Here is a 14,192-nt window from a genome sequence, read left to right as displayed (position 1 = left end):
AATGGCAACCCACTCCATTATTCTTGCCTGGGAAATCCTTGTAGCCTGGCGGGCTACAGTCCATGGGGTCACAGAAGAGTTGGACACAACTTAAAGACTAAACAGCAACAATAACAAGTGAGTCCAAGGCGCAGTCCAGAGCCATACTGCCGTGGGGACTGCCCCCACACAGCCACATTCTCTTGAGGCCTAAAATGGTAGTCATTTACTATACATCCTGGAGAAGGGAAAGGCACCCAACTCCTGTATTCCGGTTTTTGGAGAATTCCATGGACAGAGGAACCTGGCAGGCTCTGAGGAACAGTCCAGGGGGTTGCAAAAAGTCTATGAAAAAACTCTTGGGGGGGTTGGGAAACTCCATAACTAAAAGTTTCAAACAACTCAAGCTACTCACTAAAGAAGCGTGGGGTGGCCTTCGGAGCTCAGTGCTTGAGCTGATCATTTGCAAGAATTTGTAGGACAGAGAAGAAAGTTTCCTTGTGGCTGCTCCGTTCCTGAAATGAAAAACACTGCCCTTGAAGTCCATTCCTGAAGGACTTGATGACCATGTGATCTGGAGGGGCTCCTGCCCCGACAGGCCTTTGAGGGGAATGAGATGCTGCAGTTCATCGGTCAGATGTGACTGCAGACGCAGCGGGCCTGTCGTTCCTGGGTGAGCGTGACGAGTCACCAACAAGAGCAGAGCACCGCTGATCACGTCTCAGTTTGTCCCTGTTCACCCTACGTTGCTGTTTAGTTGCTAAGTCGTGTCTGACTCTTTTGTGATCCCACGGACTATAGCCCACCAGGCTCCTCTGTCCGTGGGATTTCCCAGGCCAGAATACTGGAGTGGGTTGCCACTTCCTTCTCCAGGGGATCTTCCTGACCCAGGGACTCAACTCGTGTCTCCTGCATTGACACGAGGATTCTTTACCACTGAGCCACCTGGGAAGCCTGGAACCCTAGATTAATGGCGATATTTTAGACGTCTTTTGTAGGTCCTCAGAGGAAACGCCAGAATGTTATAAATGTTAGAATGAATGTTAGAAAACATTTCCCCAAAGACATCTGATATGGAAAAAGAACACACCCTGCTAGATGGGTGGTTGCTAAGCTTCTGTGTGTATCAGAATCACTTGAAGAGCCAGTAAGGAACCCAGAGGCCCAGGTCCTTGTCATTACCTAAGCCGCAGGAATGGAGCTGGTTTTGCCTTGTTTTATAACCAAAATTTCCAATGATTCTGATACCCCACCACCAAGTTTGAGAACACCCGTTCTTTTCTCAACACTTAGATGTGCATTAGAATCACTAGAGGAGTTAAAAAAAAAACACAAAGATGCCAGAGGCTCCACTCTAGACCCAGTGGGCTGGACTCTCTCAGGCAGAGTGTGTACATTGGTATTATCAAACAGGTGACTCGGGTGGGCAGCCTGGGCTGAGAGCCACTGTGTCCAGATCAAGGTTCTCAGGCTGAGTTATGCTTCAGAAGCACCTGGACAGTTTTAAAAGAAACTGGATCTCGGGTCCACACCTAGACAGTCTGATCAGCTTGGTCTGGGGGTGCCATGAGCATCGAGATCTTACAAAGCTCCTAGGGGGACTGGAATGTGCATACAGATCTGAGCATAACAAGGCTGTCTGTCCTCCACCAAAGAGGGGCCTCTGCTTCGATAAGCTGAGGGCAAACTACTTAATCCAGCTTCCATGGAAACTCATTATATACACACATCTTAGCATGATAAAGAGTAAGAACTTCCGTTAAGAAAAAGAAAATGAGACCTCAGCAACCCTGGGGATTCAGATGGCAAAGAATCCACCTGCAGTGCAGGAGACCCAGGTTCCATCCCCAGGTCAGGAAGATCTCCTGGGGGAGGGCATGGCAACCCACTCCAATACTCTTGCCTGGAGAATCCCATGGACAGAGGAGCCTGGTGGGCTACAGTCCAGGGGGGGTCACAGAATCGGACACGACTGAGTGACTAACACGTTTGCTTCACTCCAATGTGATGTAAACCCCACTATTACCTTCTTTTTTGTTTCTCCACAAATTAATTATAGTCTTTAATTCCAAGAAGAAAATAGTGGGCAATCAAAAGCTCTGTAAGATTGGACTTCTAAAAGGTTATATGGTGAGAAAAATGTCTTTTATAGTAACTCTGCGTGGCAGCATTTTAAAGATATACTTAGAAAGCAATGGTGGGACTTCCAAGGCAGTCCAGTGGTTAAGACTGTGCTTTCGAGACGCATGTACTCCAATGTTCATCCCAGCACTATTTACAATAGCTAGCACACGGAAGCAACCTAGATGTCCATTGACAGACGAATGGATAAGGAAGTTGTGGTACACATACACAATGGAATATTACTCAGCTATTAAAAAGAACCCATTTGAGTCCGTTCTAATGAGTTGGACAGAGTGCCTGATGAACTATGGATGGAGGTTCGTGACATTGTACAGGAGACAGGAATCAAGACCATCCCCAAGAAAAAGAAATGCAACAAAACAAAATGGCTGTCTGAGCAGGCCTTACAAATAGCTGTGAAAAGAAGGGAAGTGAAAAGCAAAGGAGAAAAGGAAAGATATAAGCATCTGAATGCAGAGTTTCAAAGAATAGAAAGGAGAGATAAGAAAGCCTTCCTCAGCGATCAATGAAAAGAAATAGAGGAAAACAACAGAATGGGAAAGACTAGAGATCTCTTCAAGAAAATTAGAGATACCAAGGGAACATTTCATGCAAAGATGGGCTCGATAAAGGACAGAAATGGTATGGACCTAACAGAAGCAGAAAATATTAATAAGAGGTGGCAACAATACTCAGAAAAACTGTACAAAAAAGATTTTCACCACCCGGATAATCATGATGGTGTGATCACTCACCTAGAGCCAGACATCCTGGAATGTGAAGTCAAGTGGGCCTTAGAAAGCATCACTACAAACAAAGCTAGTGGAAGTGATGGAATTCCAGTTTAGCTATTTCAAATCCTGAAAGATGGTGCTGTGAAAGTGCTGCACTCAATATGCCAGCAAATTTGGAAAACTCAGCAGTGAACACAGGACTGGAAAATGTCAGTTTTCATTCCAATCCCAAAGAAAGGCAGTGCCAAAGAATGCTCAAACTACCACACAATTGCACTCATCTCACATGCTAGTAAAGTAATGCTCAAAATTCTCCAAGCCAGGCTTCAGCAACATGTGAACTGTGAACTTCCAGATGTTTAAGCTGGTTTTAGAAAAGGCAGAGGAACCAGAGATCAAATTGCCAACATCCGCTGGATCATCAAAAAAGCAAGAAAGTTCCAGAAAAACATCTATTTCTGCTTTATTGACTATGCCAAAGCCTTTGACTTTGTGGATCACAATAAACAGTGGAAAATTCTGAAAGAGATAGGCATATCAGACCACCTGACCTGCCTCTTGAGAAATCTGTATGCAGGTCAGGAAGCAACAGTTAGAAATGGACATGGAACAACAGACTCGTTTCAAATAGGAAAAGGAGTACATCAAGGCTGTATATTGTCACCCTGCTTATTTAACTTATATGCAGAGTGCATCATGAGAAATGCTGGGCTGGAGGAAGCACAGGCTGGAATCAAGATTGCTGGGAGAAATATCAATAACCTCAGATATGCAGATGACACCACCCTTATGGCAGAAAGTGAAGAAGAACTAAAAAGCCTCTTGATGAAGGTGAAAGAGGAGTGAAAAAGTTGGCTTAAAGCTCAACATTCAGAAAACGAAGATCATGGCATCCGGTTCCATCACTTCATGGCAAATAGATGGGGAAACAGTGGAAACAGTGGCTGACTTTATTTTGGGGCTCCAAAATCACTGCAGATGGTGACTGCAGCCATGAAATTAAAAGACGCTTACTCCTTGGAAGGAAAGTTATGACCAACCTAGATAGCATATTCAAAAGCAGAGACATTACTTTGCCAACAACTCCATCTAGTCAAGGTTATGGTTTTTCCAGTGGTCATGTATGGATGTGAGAGTTGGACTAAAAAGAAAGCTGAGCGCCGAAGAACTGATGCTTTTGAACTGTGGTGTTCGAGAAGACTCTTGAGAGTCCCTCGGACTGCAAGGAGATCCAACCAGTCCATCCTAAAGGAGATCAGTCCTGGGTGTTCATTGGAAGGACTGATGTTGAAGCTGAAATTCCAGTACTTTGGCCATCTGATGCGAAGGGGCTGACTCATTTGAAAAAAAAACAAAACAAAACAAAACTAGTGTTGGGAAAGATTGAAGGCAGGAGAAGAAGGGGACGACAGAAGCTGAGATGGTTGGATGGCATCACCAACTCAATGCACATGGGTTTGGGTGGACTCCAGGAGTTGGTGATGGACAGGGAGGCCTGGCGTGCTGTGGTTCATGGGGTCGCAAACAGTCAAACACGACTGAGTGACTGAACTAAACTGAATGAGTTGGATGAAACTGGAGCCTATTATATGCCATGAAGTAAGTCAGAAAGAAAACCACCAATACAGTGTATTAACACATATCTATGGAATTTAGAAAGATGGTAATGACGACCCTATATGCAAGACAACAAAAGGGACACAGATGTAAAGAACAGACTTTTGGACTCTGTGGGAGAAGGCGAGGGTGGGATGGTTTGAGAGAATAGCATTGAAACATGTATATTAGCACATGTGAAACAGACGACAGTCCAAGTTCAGTGCATGAAGCAGGGCCCACAAAGCCGGTGCTCTGGGACTACCCAGAGGGATGGGGTGGGGAGGGAGGTGGGAGGGGGTTCAGGACGGGGGGACACATGTACACCCATGGCTGATTCATGTCAATGTATGGCCAAAACCACTACATACTGTAAAGTAGCCTCCAATTAAAATATATATATATATATTTTTAAAGACTCTGTGCTTGCACTGCAGAGCGCTCAGGTTCTATCCCTGGTCAGGGAATTGAGATTCCACATGTGGCATGGCACAGGCAAAAAGTAAAAAGAAAGAAAGAAAGAAGGCAATGGTGATGGAAATGTAATGGAAATAAATCGAAAAGAAAAAAAAAGCAAAACGAGACTTGATGACTAAAGTCATTTAACCCACAGTTTACCACGATTTGGAAGCAGTGTCCAGACGCTCAACTGTCTGCCGTAGTGACCTAGAGCGGGTGACCTCAGCATGCTCGCCCTTGCCTGCTGACGTATGGAGTGTGAGGGCTGGAGGGATGGCTCTCAGCTCTGCACATGCACCGCGGCAGATGTGCCTGCAACCCGCAGGCTGGAGAGCTGGACGTCTGCACGAATTTCCCCTCTACAGCACAGAGAATTCCAGAGCAAGAGTGCCGAGATGGCCATGACTTAAAAGCCGAGAGGGATAAAGCACGAGCCTGGGGCTGTCAGCTGGGGGCGGCCCAGAAGAGTGACTCGGCTCATTTCAAACAAAAATACACCATGTGTTCATTATGGGCTAAATTACTGCTGGGAAAAGACGACTTTCAGTTCTTTGAAGGACTTTGGGAGAACAGGCAGGAAGATCCATCCTGACTCTGTCAGGTTAGGGTTGATATTTGTGACCATCAGCAGAAGCTGAGTTGAGAGCTGTGGGCAGTTCCTGGTTACGGGGGGCTTGAGGGAGCAGAGATGAGTTTGTCAGGATGGCGGATGCTGAGGGGAGATGGTGATGCTGGCGACAGTGGGGTGGGGTGGGGAGAGAGGGCCAGGTGTGGGGGTCTGCTGCTGCTGCTGCTAAGTCGCTTCAGTCGTGTCTGACTCTGCGCGACCCTATAGATGGCAGCCCATTAGGCTCCTCTGTCCCTGGGATTCTCCAGGCAAGAATACTGGAGTGGGTTGCCATTTCCTTCTCCAATGCATGAAGGTGAAAAATGAAAGTGAAGTCGCTCAGTCGTGCCCGACTCTTAGCCACCCCATGGACTGCAGCCCACCAGGCTCCTCCGTCCATGGGATTTTCCAGGCAAGAGTACTGGCGTGTCTAGGAGAAGACAAATATTGTAAAGGGGGCTTCTGGGCGGAAGTACAGGGGTTGCTGAACAGGAAATACATTTTCCCTTTACTCTCATGTTCCCACCTTTCACTTTATAAAGGCCTTTTTTTTTTTCACATGTCACCTTTCTGACCCCGCCCACCCCCCCCCCCCCCCCCCACTACCGCCCGGCTGCAGCTCAAATTTGGAAAGTGGTCCAGAAGCGTGTGTGTGTGTGTGTGTGTGTGTGTGTGTGTGTACAGTGCGGAGAAGGGGCGGTGTGGGGGCGTGACTCCTGGCTGGGGGCGGGGCTCCCAGCGTTGGGGCGTGGCTCCCGGCTTGGGGCTGGGTCTGTAGCGCCCCCACTCCCTTGGGGCTTCTGCAGCTACGTGAGGAGTGAAGAGAAGAGATGGATGGGGAGGGTTTTAATTTAAAAGGTCTCTGTGTGATTCGTCTGCTGCAGCCTCCTCCTTGCCCTCAACGTTTTGGGGAAGCCTGGCGTTTCCTTTCTTGCTGACTTGTGGTGAGATTTTGGTTGCTTTGAGGAGGGGACCCATGCTTCCTTGGTGATCAGTGGTAAAGAACCCACCTGCTAATGCAGCAGACCCACGTTCGATCCCTGGGTAGGAAAGATCCCCCCTGGAGAAAGAAACAGCAACCTGCTCCCGTATTCCTGCCTGGAGAACCCCATGGAACCTGGCACGCCACAGGCCATGGGGTGGCGACGTGTGAGACAGGGCTTAGGGGCTGAACAACAAAAGCAGCAACAATCAGCACCATGCTGGGGAGGGGACAAAGAGGCCCCATTGCTTCCTGGGCTAAATACCCAAGAATAAAAGCCAGGTTTCCATTTGTGATTGGCACCAGGAGACATAAGAGACACGGGTTCAATTCCTGGGTCAGGAAGATCCCCTGGAGGAGGAAACAGCAACCCACTCCAGTATTCTTGCCTGGAGAACCCCGTGGACAGAGGAGCCTGGTGGGCTGCAGTCCATGGGGTCGCAGAGTCAGACACGACTGGGCGCACACAGACAACCACCACCTCTGAGAGCAGAGCTGGCTATCTCAGCAAACTGGTATTTTTCTTTCTCTAAAGCTATCTGTGGCCACATTGTCATGTGCGTAGCTGGCTCTCTGAAATCCGAGGCCATGTTTTATTTTTGGCCACGACTGGGGAAACAGGAATTCAGAAGAAAGTACACTAAGGCTTTAGACGCCCCTTCCAAGTAATTACGCCAGGAGTGCATAACCTGACAATTCAAGGTCCTGGTTCACGGAGCAACGTGGGGAAGGAAGCGAAGCCACGTCTGGCCTCTGTGTACGGCCCTTGCTGGGAGACCAGTGTGCAGACCTGGGCGTGGCCGTCCTGACTTTGGCAGGAGGGACAGATGGACGGCCAGCACTGCCGGGTTTCCCCGCCCTGCCCTCTGAGGCTAGGGCCAGGGTACCGTGGGGGTGTGGTTGGTGCATAAAGGGTGCCTGTTGAGACAACCTTCCCCCTTAACCAGTCATGCCTGTGTCTAAGTGGAAAGAACTGTGTGTTGGCGTAGAAGTACTAACACATCCCAAGGACCCACTGAGTCCTGCCCCGCAGAATTCACCAGAAGAGATTTCTTAGCTGGAGAACAGAGACGGAAGTCCTAAAATGCCACCTCTCTAGAGCTCCCTGTGTCTAAACTGGGAACTTCTGTTTGTTAGGAATGTCATAGCATCATGGTCACAGCTCACCTGTGAACAGTACAAAATAGAAATTACACACATCAAGAAGGAGAGAGAAAAGAATTAAGCAAACATGGTAAAAGGTTAACATTTGAGGACTTTGGGTATTCTCTGAACTCATCTCACAAACTTTCTGTTAGTATGAAATCACTTCAGAAGAAGACACATTTTTAAAAGGTCAAATGTTCCCATAAACAAAAAGGAGAGATGGATACTGATATGGGAAAAAGTTTTGTAACATTTATGACATGACAAATTAAATCCTTAATATTAAATTATAAGAAAAAAACTAATAGTCCAATAGAAAAGGTCACTGTACAGGTTAAGTTACCAAAGAAGACATTTAAGTGGCCAACTGTGTGTGTGTGTGTCTGTGTAGTCAAAACTATTATTAATAACAAACATGTAAAGTTTTGAAAAACTTTGATACAAACTATGATAAAACTTTGCCTAATTAATTGCCTTTCTCAAAAGTAAACTACTGAAAATCTCCAAAGTTATAGGGTATATGATTAAATGGACATCGCACTGCTGTTTGGTCCAGTGACCTGGCTACAATCTGTCAATAGAAAAGGTTTTTAAAGATGTTCATTTCCTTTGACCCAGAATTTTCTTTCTTTCTTTTTTTTTTTGACTTAGGCAAATCTATCCTGTGAAAATAATGAGAGATGTCAAATTATTTATACTGTGGTTCATTATAACATTATTTATAATAATATTATATTAAAAGCCAGACATGCAGGGTCTGTATCACTGTTTGATGGGTCACTAAGTAGCTGTGAACAGAATCTTATTTTAGAAGAGCATTTATATTGATGGGAAATGCTAACAACATGCAAGCTGTTGGCATTTGCTCTCTCTGAGTGGTGTCCTTATCTGGCTGTGAACGACCTCTGACCCTGTGAGGGGGTACCCTACAGAGGTCACAGGGGGCACAGGACAGGAGCTCAGCTGTGGCCCCATCTCTGAAGGGAGGGAGTGGTCATCAGGGAGACGTTACACTAAGACGGCCGCCTTGGCGAATGACATGGGCTTCACAGTAAAGCCCTAGTGGCTTAGACAGTAGAGTCTGCCTGCCATGCAGGAGACCCAGGTTCCATCCCTGGGTCAGAAAGATCCCCTGGAGAAGGGAATGGCAACCCACCCCAGTATTCTTGCCTGGAGAATACCATAGACAGAGGAGCCTGGCGGGCCACAGTCCATGGGGTCACAAAGAGTCGGACATGACCGAGTGCTAGCACTTCACTTTCTTTCATGATAAAACACTGACCTTTCCCAACTTAGATGTACTGTTTGACTCATAAAAACCTATCCATTACAAAACACAAAATACCTTTCTCCAGAGCACCTTTTTTCCTCTACACTCAACCGTCAATGTAGTCACGCCTGATTTTATGAAAATGTGATTTATAGATGTTCAAATCTAAGTGCAACCTAATCTTAAGAGTGGAGGCAGAATTAGAACTAGTCTCACTTTCTCACTTAATTGATAAGGAATTCAAGCTCTAGGGAGATTAGGTGACTTGCTTGGTTATTCTCTTGAATATAATAAATGCTTGTTCAAGTAATGAGAATACAAAATCCGCAGTGGGCAACCAGACAATGCATACGGGCCAGCAAGTTATGGATGAAGACACACAAGTGGCCAACAGACACGCAAAAGCGTTCAACCGCAGGAGTAGTAAGAAATGTGAATTTTCATCCTATTTAACGACCGAGGACAAGGGGCTGTGACGTAAGGTATCAGATCAGTCTTCTCCGTAGTGCAGAACGGGGCTTGCGCCCCCACCTACTGCCTCTTCTGTTGCCCCCAACCTCCCCCCTACACAAGATGCCAGGGAACCCTCCCCTTCACGCCCTCCTGCCACCAACAACAAATACGCTTGTTCTCCTCTTTGAAAAAGCAAACACACACAAACACAAGCATGGAAACACTCTGAGGATCTCACGGTGAACACCCTGGGCCCATGACTGGGGGCTCTGGTCTGTCCCATCCAGCCCTCCTCCCCTCGCCCCAGGACACACGGAACAGGATTCCTCGAGTGAGAGAAAGGACAGGGCCAAGGTCGCTGCGGGTCAGCTGGATGCACAAGTGGGCCACCCAGAAGAGGCACGGGTCCCTCCGCTGGGAGGCCTGTGATTCACGGGGCAGCTTCATTGCGGGCTGACCTCCTGTCCCACCCTGACTCCCTGAACCAGCTCGGAGCCCACGCAACAGCCCCGTTTCTGCCTCTCCAGGCACGTTTCCAGGAGTCCCAGTCCTTAGTTCCCTTCTCATCAAGGCTCAAAGCCTCTCACTTGGGTATTTAAAATTACAGACATTCATATCTTAGAACCAACTCTCCTATGGTGCACGTCATGATTTTATGCAAAGTGGAGCTCATTACAATGACATAAACGTTAGCAGAGTCCCCTCAGATTGCCTAGGAAGCTGTGCTTAATACGAGGCCAGTAAAAGGGGGTTCCCAACCCCGAGGGCCACAGGCCGGTGCTGGTCCACGGCCTGTTAGGCACCAGGAGGCGAGCGGGGGCGAGAGCAGAGCTTCGTCTGTATTCACAGCTGCCCCCATTGCTTGTGTTACCGCCTGAGGTCTGCCTCCTGTCAGCTCAGCACGATCTGACGCAGGATCGTATATGATCTCCTATAGGCTCACAAGCCCTCCCAGGTGGCCCGAGTGGAAAGAACCCACCTGCCAGTGCAGGGGATGGTAAGAGATGTGGGTTTGATCCCTGGGTCGGGAAGATCCCCTGGAGGAGGGCGTGGCAACCCACTCCAGTATTCTAGCCTGGAGAATCCCATGGGCAGAGGAGCCTGGCGGGCCACAGTCCATGGGGTTGCAGAGTTGGACACGACAGAAGTGACTTAGCACGCAGCATACGCAGGGTCGTAAAAGCATGAGCGCTACTGTGCTTGAACCATCCTGAAACCATCCTTCTCCCACCCTGGTCTGTGGAAAAACTGTCTTGCATGAAACCAGTCCCTGATGCCAAAAAGGTTGGGAACCGTTGCAATAACATATGGTATCAGGGCACTTCCTTCCTCCCCTCTAAGAATCTGTATTTTCGGAGATTTCATATGGTCCTAATATTAAGTAGGTTAAAGCAGAGCAATGAGAACAGTGCAAGACATGACTCCTCTGCAGCTGATATTAAGTAGCTCCAGAAAATAAACCATTCTTCTTTTGGCTTAATGCAAAATACAGAAATTTTATAAGTGTTGTGGCTGAATGCTTTTTTTTTTTCCAGTCTAGAAATGCTGGTCTGCTGTTTTGGCAAAACAGATTCAATGTTCTTACTCCTGTTCAATTTAAAAATTGGTTTTCTTTTCATAAAGGTTAATTGATTTCCTGTATTGCATAACAGCGATATTACCCATTATTTGTTTCAGACAGAAAATATGCATGTTTGCCCTTTAAGTTATGCTTCTAAAGCCAGCACTTAGTTCTGACGACTTACAGGTTTATTATGGTCTCCTTTCAGATTTCTTAAAATAAACACACAGCTCAAGACCATAGGAAAAGACAGAGGAAAAAGGACACTTTTATTTCATCCACAAACGGGGCATCTAAAGCAATGATTTTCTCTGCTGAGCCTATTAGCATAGACTGAGCATATGTGTGTGTGGATTGATTTCTTTAGAAAATAGAACTGCCGTTAGTTTCTGTGCCTTGAAGCAAATGCTGGGAAGCAAAAACTTCCTCCTCCACAGGGAGGTAACGGGTTCCAGCCCAGGCTGCAGGGACGGCATCCCGCATCCACTGATTGGCTGAAAGGTGGCTTAATCTAGAACCATCCTACGCTGAGCCCGGATTCCCAGCTCAGTCCTGGAGATGAGCTGGCTCGGCCTGGGGATTCTGCTCAATAAAAGACTATCCTGACTTCTAGACCAGGCGTCAGCAAATGATAGTCCTCAGGCCAACACTGGCCTGCTGCCTGTTTTGAAAATAAAGTTTTATTGAGACACAGCCAAGCCTATTTACATACCGCCCATGGCTTTTCATGCTATGGTGGTAGAGTTGCTGGTGGCATAGAAATGGGGCTGGGTGTGTTTTGGTCTCTGTTGCTGAGAACTAAGCTGGGAAGATGAGATGGGTTCCCAGGTGCTCACTTCCTACAGGTGTGAGTCGCTCTGGCGTACCCGGGTGCTCTGTCTTTTTGCTGCTCCAGGAACTCGAGCGTGGATGGGCAGAGAGGCGCGGAATGCTGTTGGAGATGTATGCTACGGGCATTAGTGAGCGCGTAAGCTTGCAGAGGAATGAGGTCTGGGGGGACCTGCCCGCTGCCATGGTAACCAAACGACCGTCCCAGGGTTGGGGCTGGGCTGGAAGGTGTGTTATAAACTGAGCCCATGGCCGAGTCCAGTCAGCAGATGTATTTTGACTGGTCCATGGATCCTTGATTTTTTTTTATATATGTTAACCGCTTATATTTAGAAACAGGGATATTTCAGTCTAAATCTGGATTTTCAGCTTCCCTTGAAAATTTGAAATCTCTGGACACACTGGGCTCCCTCCCTGCTGTCGGTGATGGTCTGGGGTGGAGAAGCGTTTTCTCTTCAGAGAGAACCTGGCTCTCCCGTCCTGGGTGTTTGCTTTTCCCGACACCCAGCTTTTCAGGCCTGGGTGTTTGCTGCCTGGCCGCTGGGGCCTCTGAGCTTGCAATCTCAGCTCTGTGGGTTGCACAGAGAATCCGTGTTATTGCAACCTTCTGTTCCTAGGGGTGGGGAGCCATTCTTTCTCTCCTCTGCCCCTTGCTAAGAGTTTCTGGCTCACTTTGCCTTGCATGCTCTGAACATATTCCATCCTGATTCTGCTGCTGGGTCTTCTATTTAGGAGGAGGCCTGAACTCACCGGTCACTGAGTACATAGAGCCACTTCTTATATAATGTGAAAGGAAACACATTGGGTGTGAGAGGGTGACCCTGAGAAGGAGGAAAATGAGGTTTTCACTGGGAATTATCACTTCCTCTCATCATGTTTCTGGTGATGCTGCACCCCATAGCTTCTGGGAAACCCAGAAGTACATTTGTTGGGACGTAGTCACGGGATATATTTGGGTGTTTTTCTTCCCGCACCCCCCCCCCCACCCTTCATGGATATCTTCAGTATAAGGTGAAAGATTTATACAATCTCAAAAGAAACTAGAGTATGTGCCGGGAGCCAGCACGGGAGATCCCACCCATGACAAGGTCATGCGGAGAGGCCTGATGGGCAAGGCGAGTCAGGTGTCGAGGGGTCCTCTGTCTGAGCATCTGCCCCGAAAACAAAACCTGTCTGTTTACTCTCTGCTATACTATACTCTTCTGACATCACCACCTTTTCTCTGGAAAGAGTTAACTTAGGGCTTCAGTTAACAGTCTCCTTCATATAAAAAGAAGGTCTCGGCTTAACACCTTTGATGGCTTTCTAACTTATCTGCCTGGACTTTACAACTTGTGAATTGTTTACAGCCCCGCAACTGCGAGAGGCACAAAGCTTAAAACATCTTAAAGATACAGAGCCTTTTTTAAAGAGCTAAAAATCATATTGGTGACGGAGTTCACTGTTGACTCAATGATTGCTGCCAGGCCTCCATATTCTTTATCTTTTAGGCAGCTGGGAGGATATTAATCAATGTAATCGGGATGCAGAAATAGGAATATAGTAGTTTTGATGTTAGCAACACTAGACTTTTGAGTTAATTACTTTTCTTTTGTTATAAATCACTGTACTCCTTTTACATGTTATAAATTGCTGTATCTTTGCTATGTAAGAATGTAACTTTATTTAGTGCTTTCTGAGAGTGGCACCAGACTTTGGGAAGATCAACACAAATAAGCCTTCTGGCTGACAAACCCTTATCAGAAAAAAGTCTGTAAAATGTTAATTGGCCCTTTGGCCGGAAGATGATGTAAATCACCTAAGACTTGTGTATACAACTAAGTATGCAGAGAGAAAGCCTGGTCTCGATAAGAGTCAGGGCTGCTGACGCTGCATAATTTTGTATTATCCATTGATCTCTATGTGAAATCAAAAGGTATATAAGGCCTTTCCGGACAATGGGGGCGGGGGGGGGGAGTCACTGGACTGGTTTCCCCTGTGTCTCCTCTTTACTCCTTTTCTGGCTGAATTCCCATCTGGGGCGTGGAGGCTCACCATCTCTACTTACTTGCCCCAGCTTCTAAGATCCACGAGAGAGGGAGCCGAAGGTGGGGTCCCTCCGCTATTCAAGAGGACGCCGGTGGCCTAACGTAGATGGTGCAAGCTCCTTGTCTGGAATTTTACTGGCTTTCCATGTAAACCAAGTTATTCAGCCTCTTTTCTCCACTAAATTTTCCTACTATACTATTTCTTCCTAATCTCTTTTTATATTTCTAAATAAATAAGTTTTTTCCTCGCCATTTCTGTCTCCCCTTCGAATCACCCTGGAGCCACTGGGGCTGGACCCTGGCAAGTATGGATATATTTGCATTTAATAACATTCGTTGACTTGGACATAATTATTGCTAAGACTTAGGCTGGCCTTTCAGGAAGCCTATATGTCTCTTCGGGTGGAACAAAAACGGAAGCACACA

General features: G+C 47.0%; 1 protein-coding gene across 5 annotated transcripts in view; it reads right to left on the bottom strand.

Moving 5' to 3' along the window:
- The window catches only part of THRB (thyroid hormone receptor beta), a 437,459-nt gene that overhangs the window by 108,625 nt on the left and 314,642 nt on the right, over positions 1-14,192 (bottom strand). The gene's annotated exons all lie outside the window — the stretch shown is intronic.

The sequence above is a fragment of the Budorcas taxicolor genome, chromosome 24, assembly GCF_023091745.1.
Source record: "Budorcas taxicolor isolate Tak-1 chromosome 24, Takin1.1, whole genome shotgun sequence".
Taxonomy (NCBI): Eukaryota; Metazoa; Chordata; class Mammalia; order Artiodactyla; family Bovidae; genus Budorcas; species Budorcas taxicolor.
Note: the sequence above shows the minus strand (reverse complement) of the source record. Positions and strands in the feature narration are given on the sequence as shown.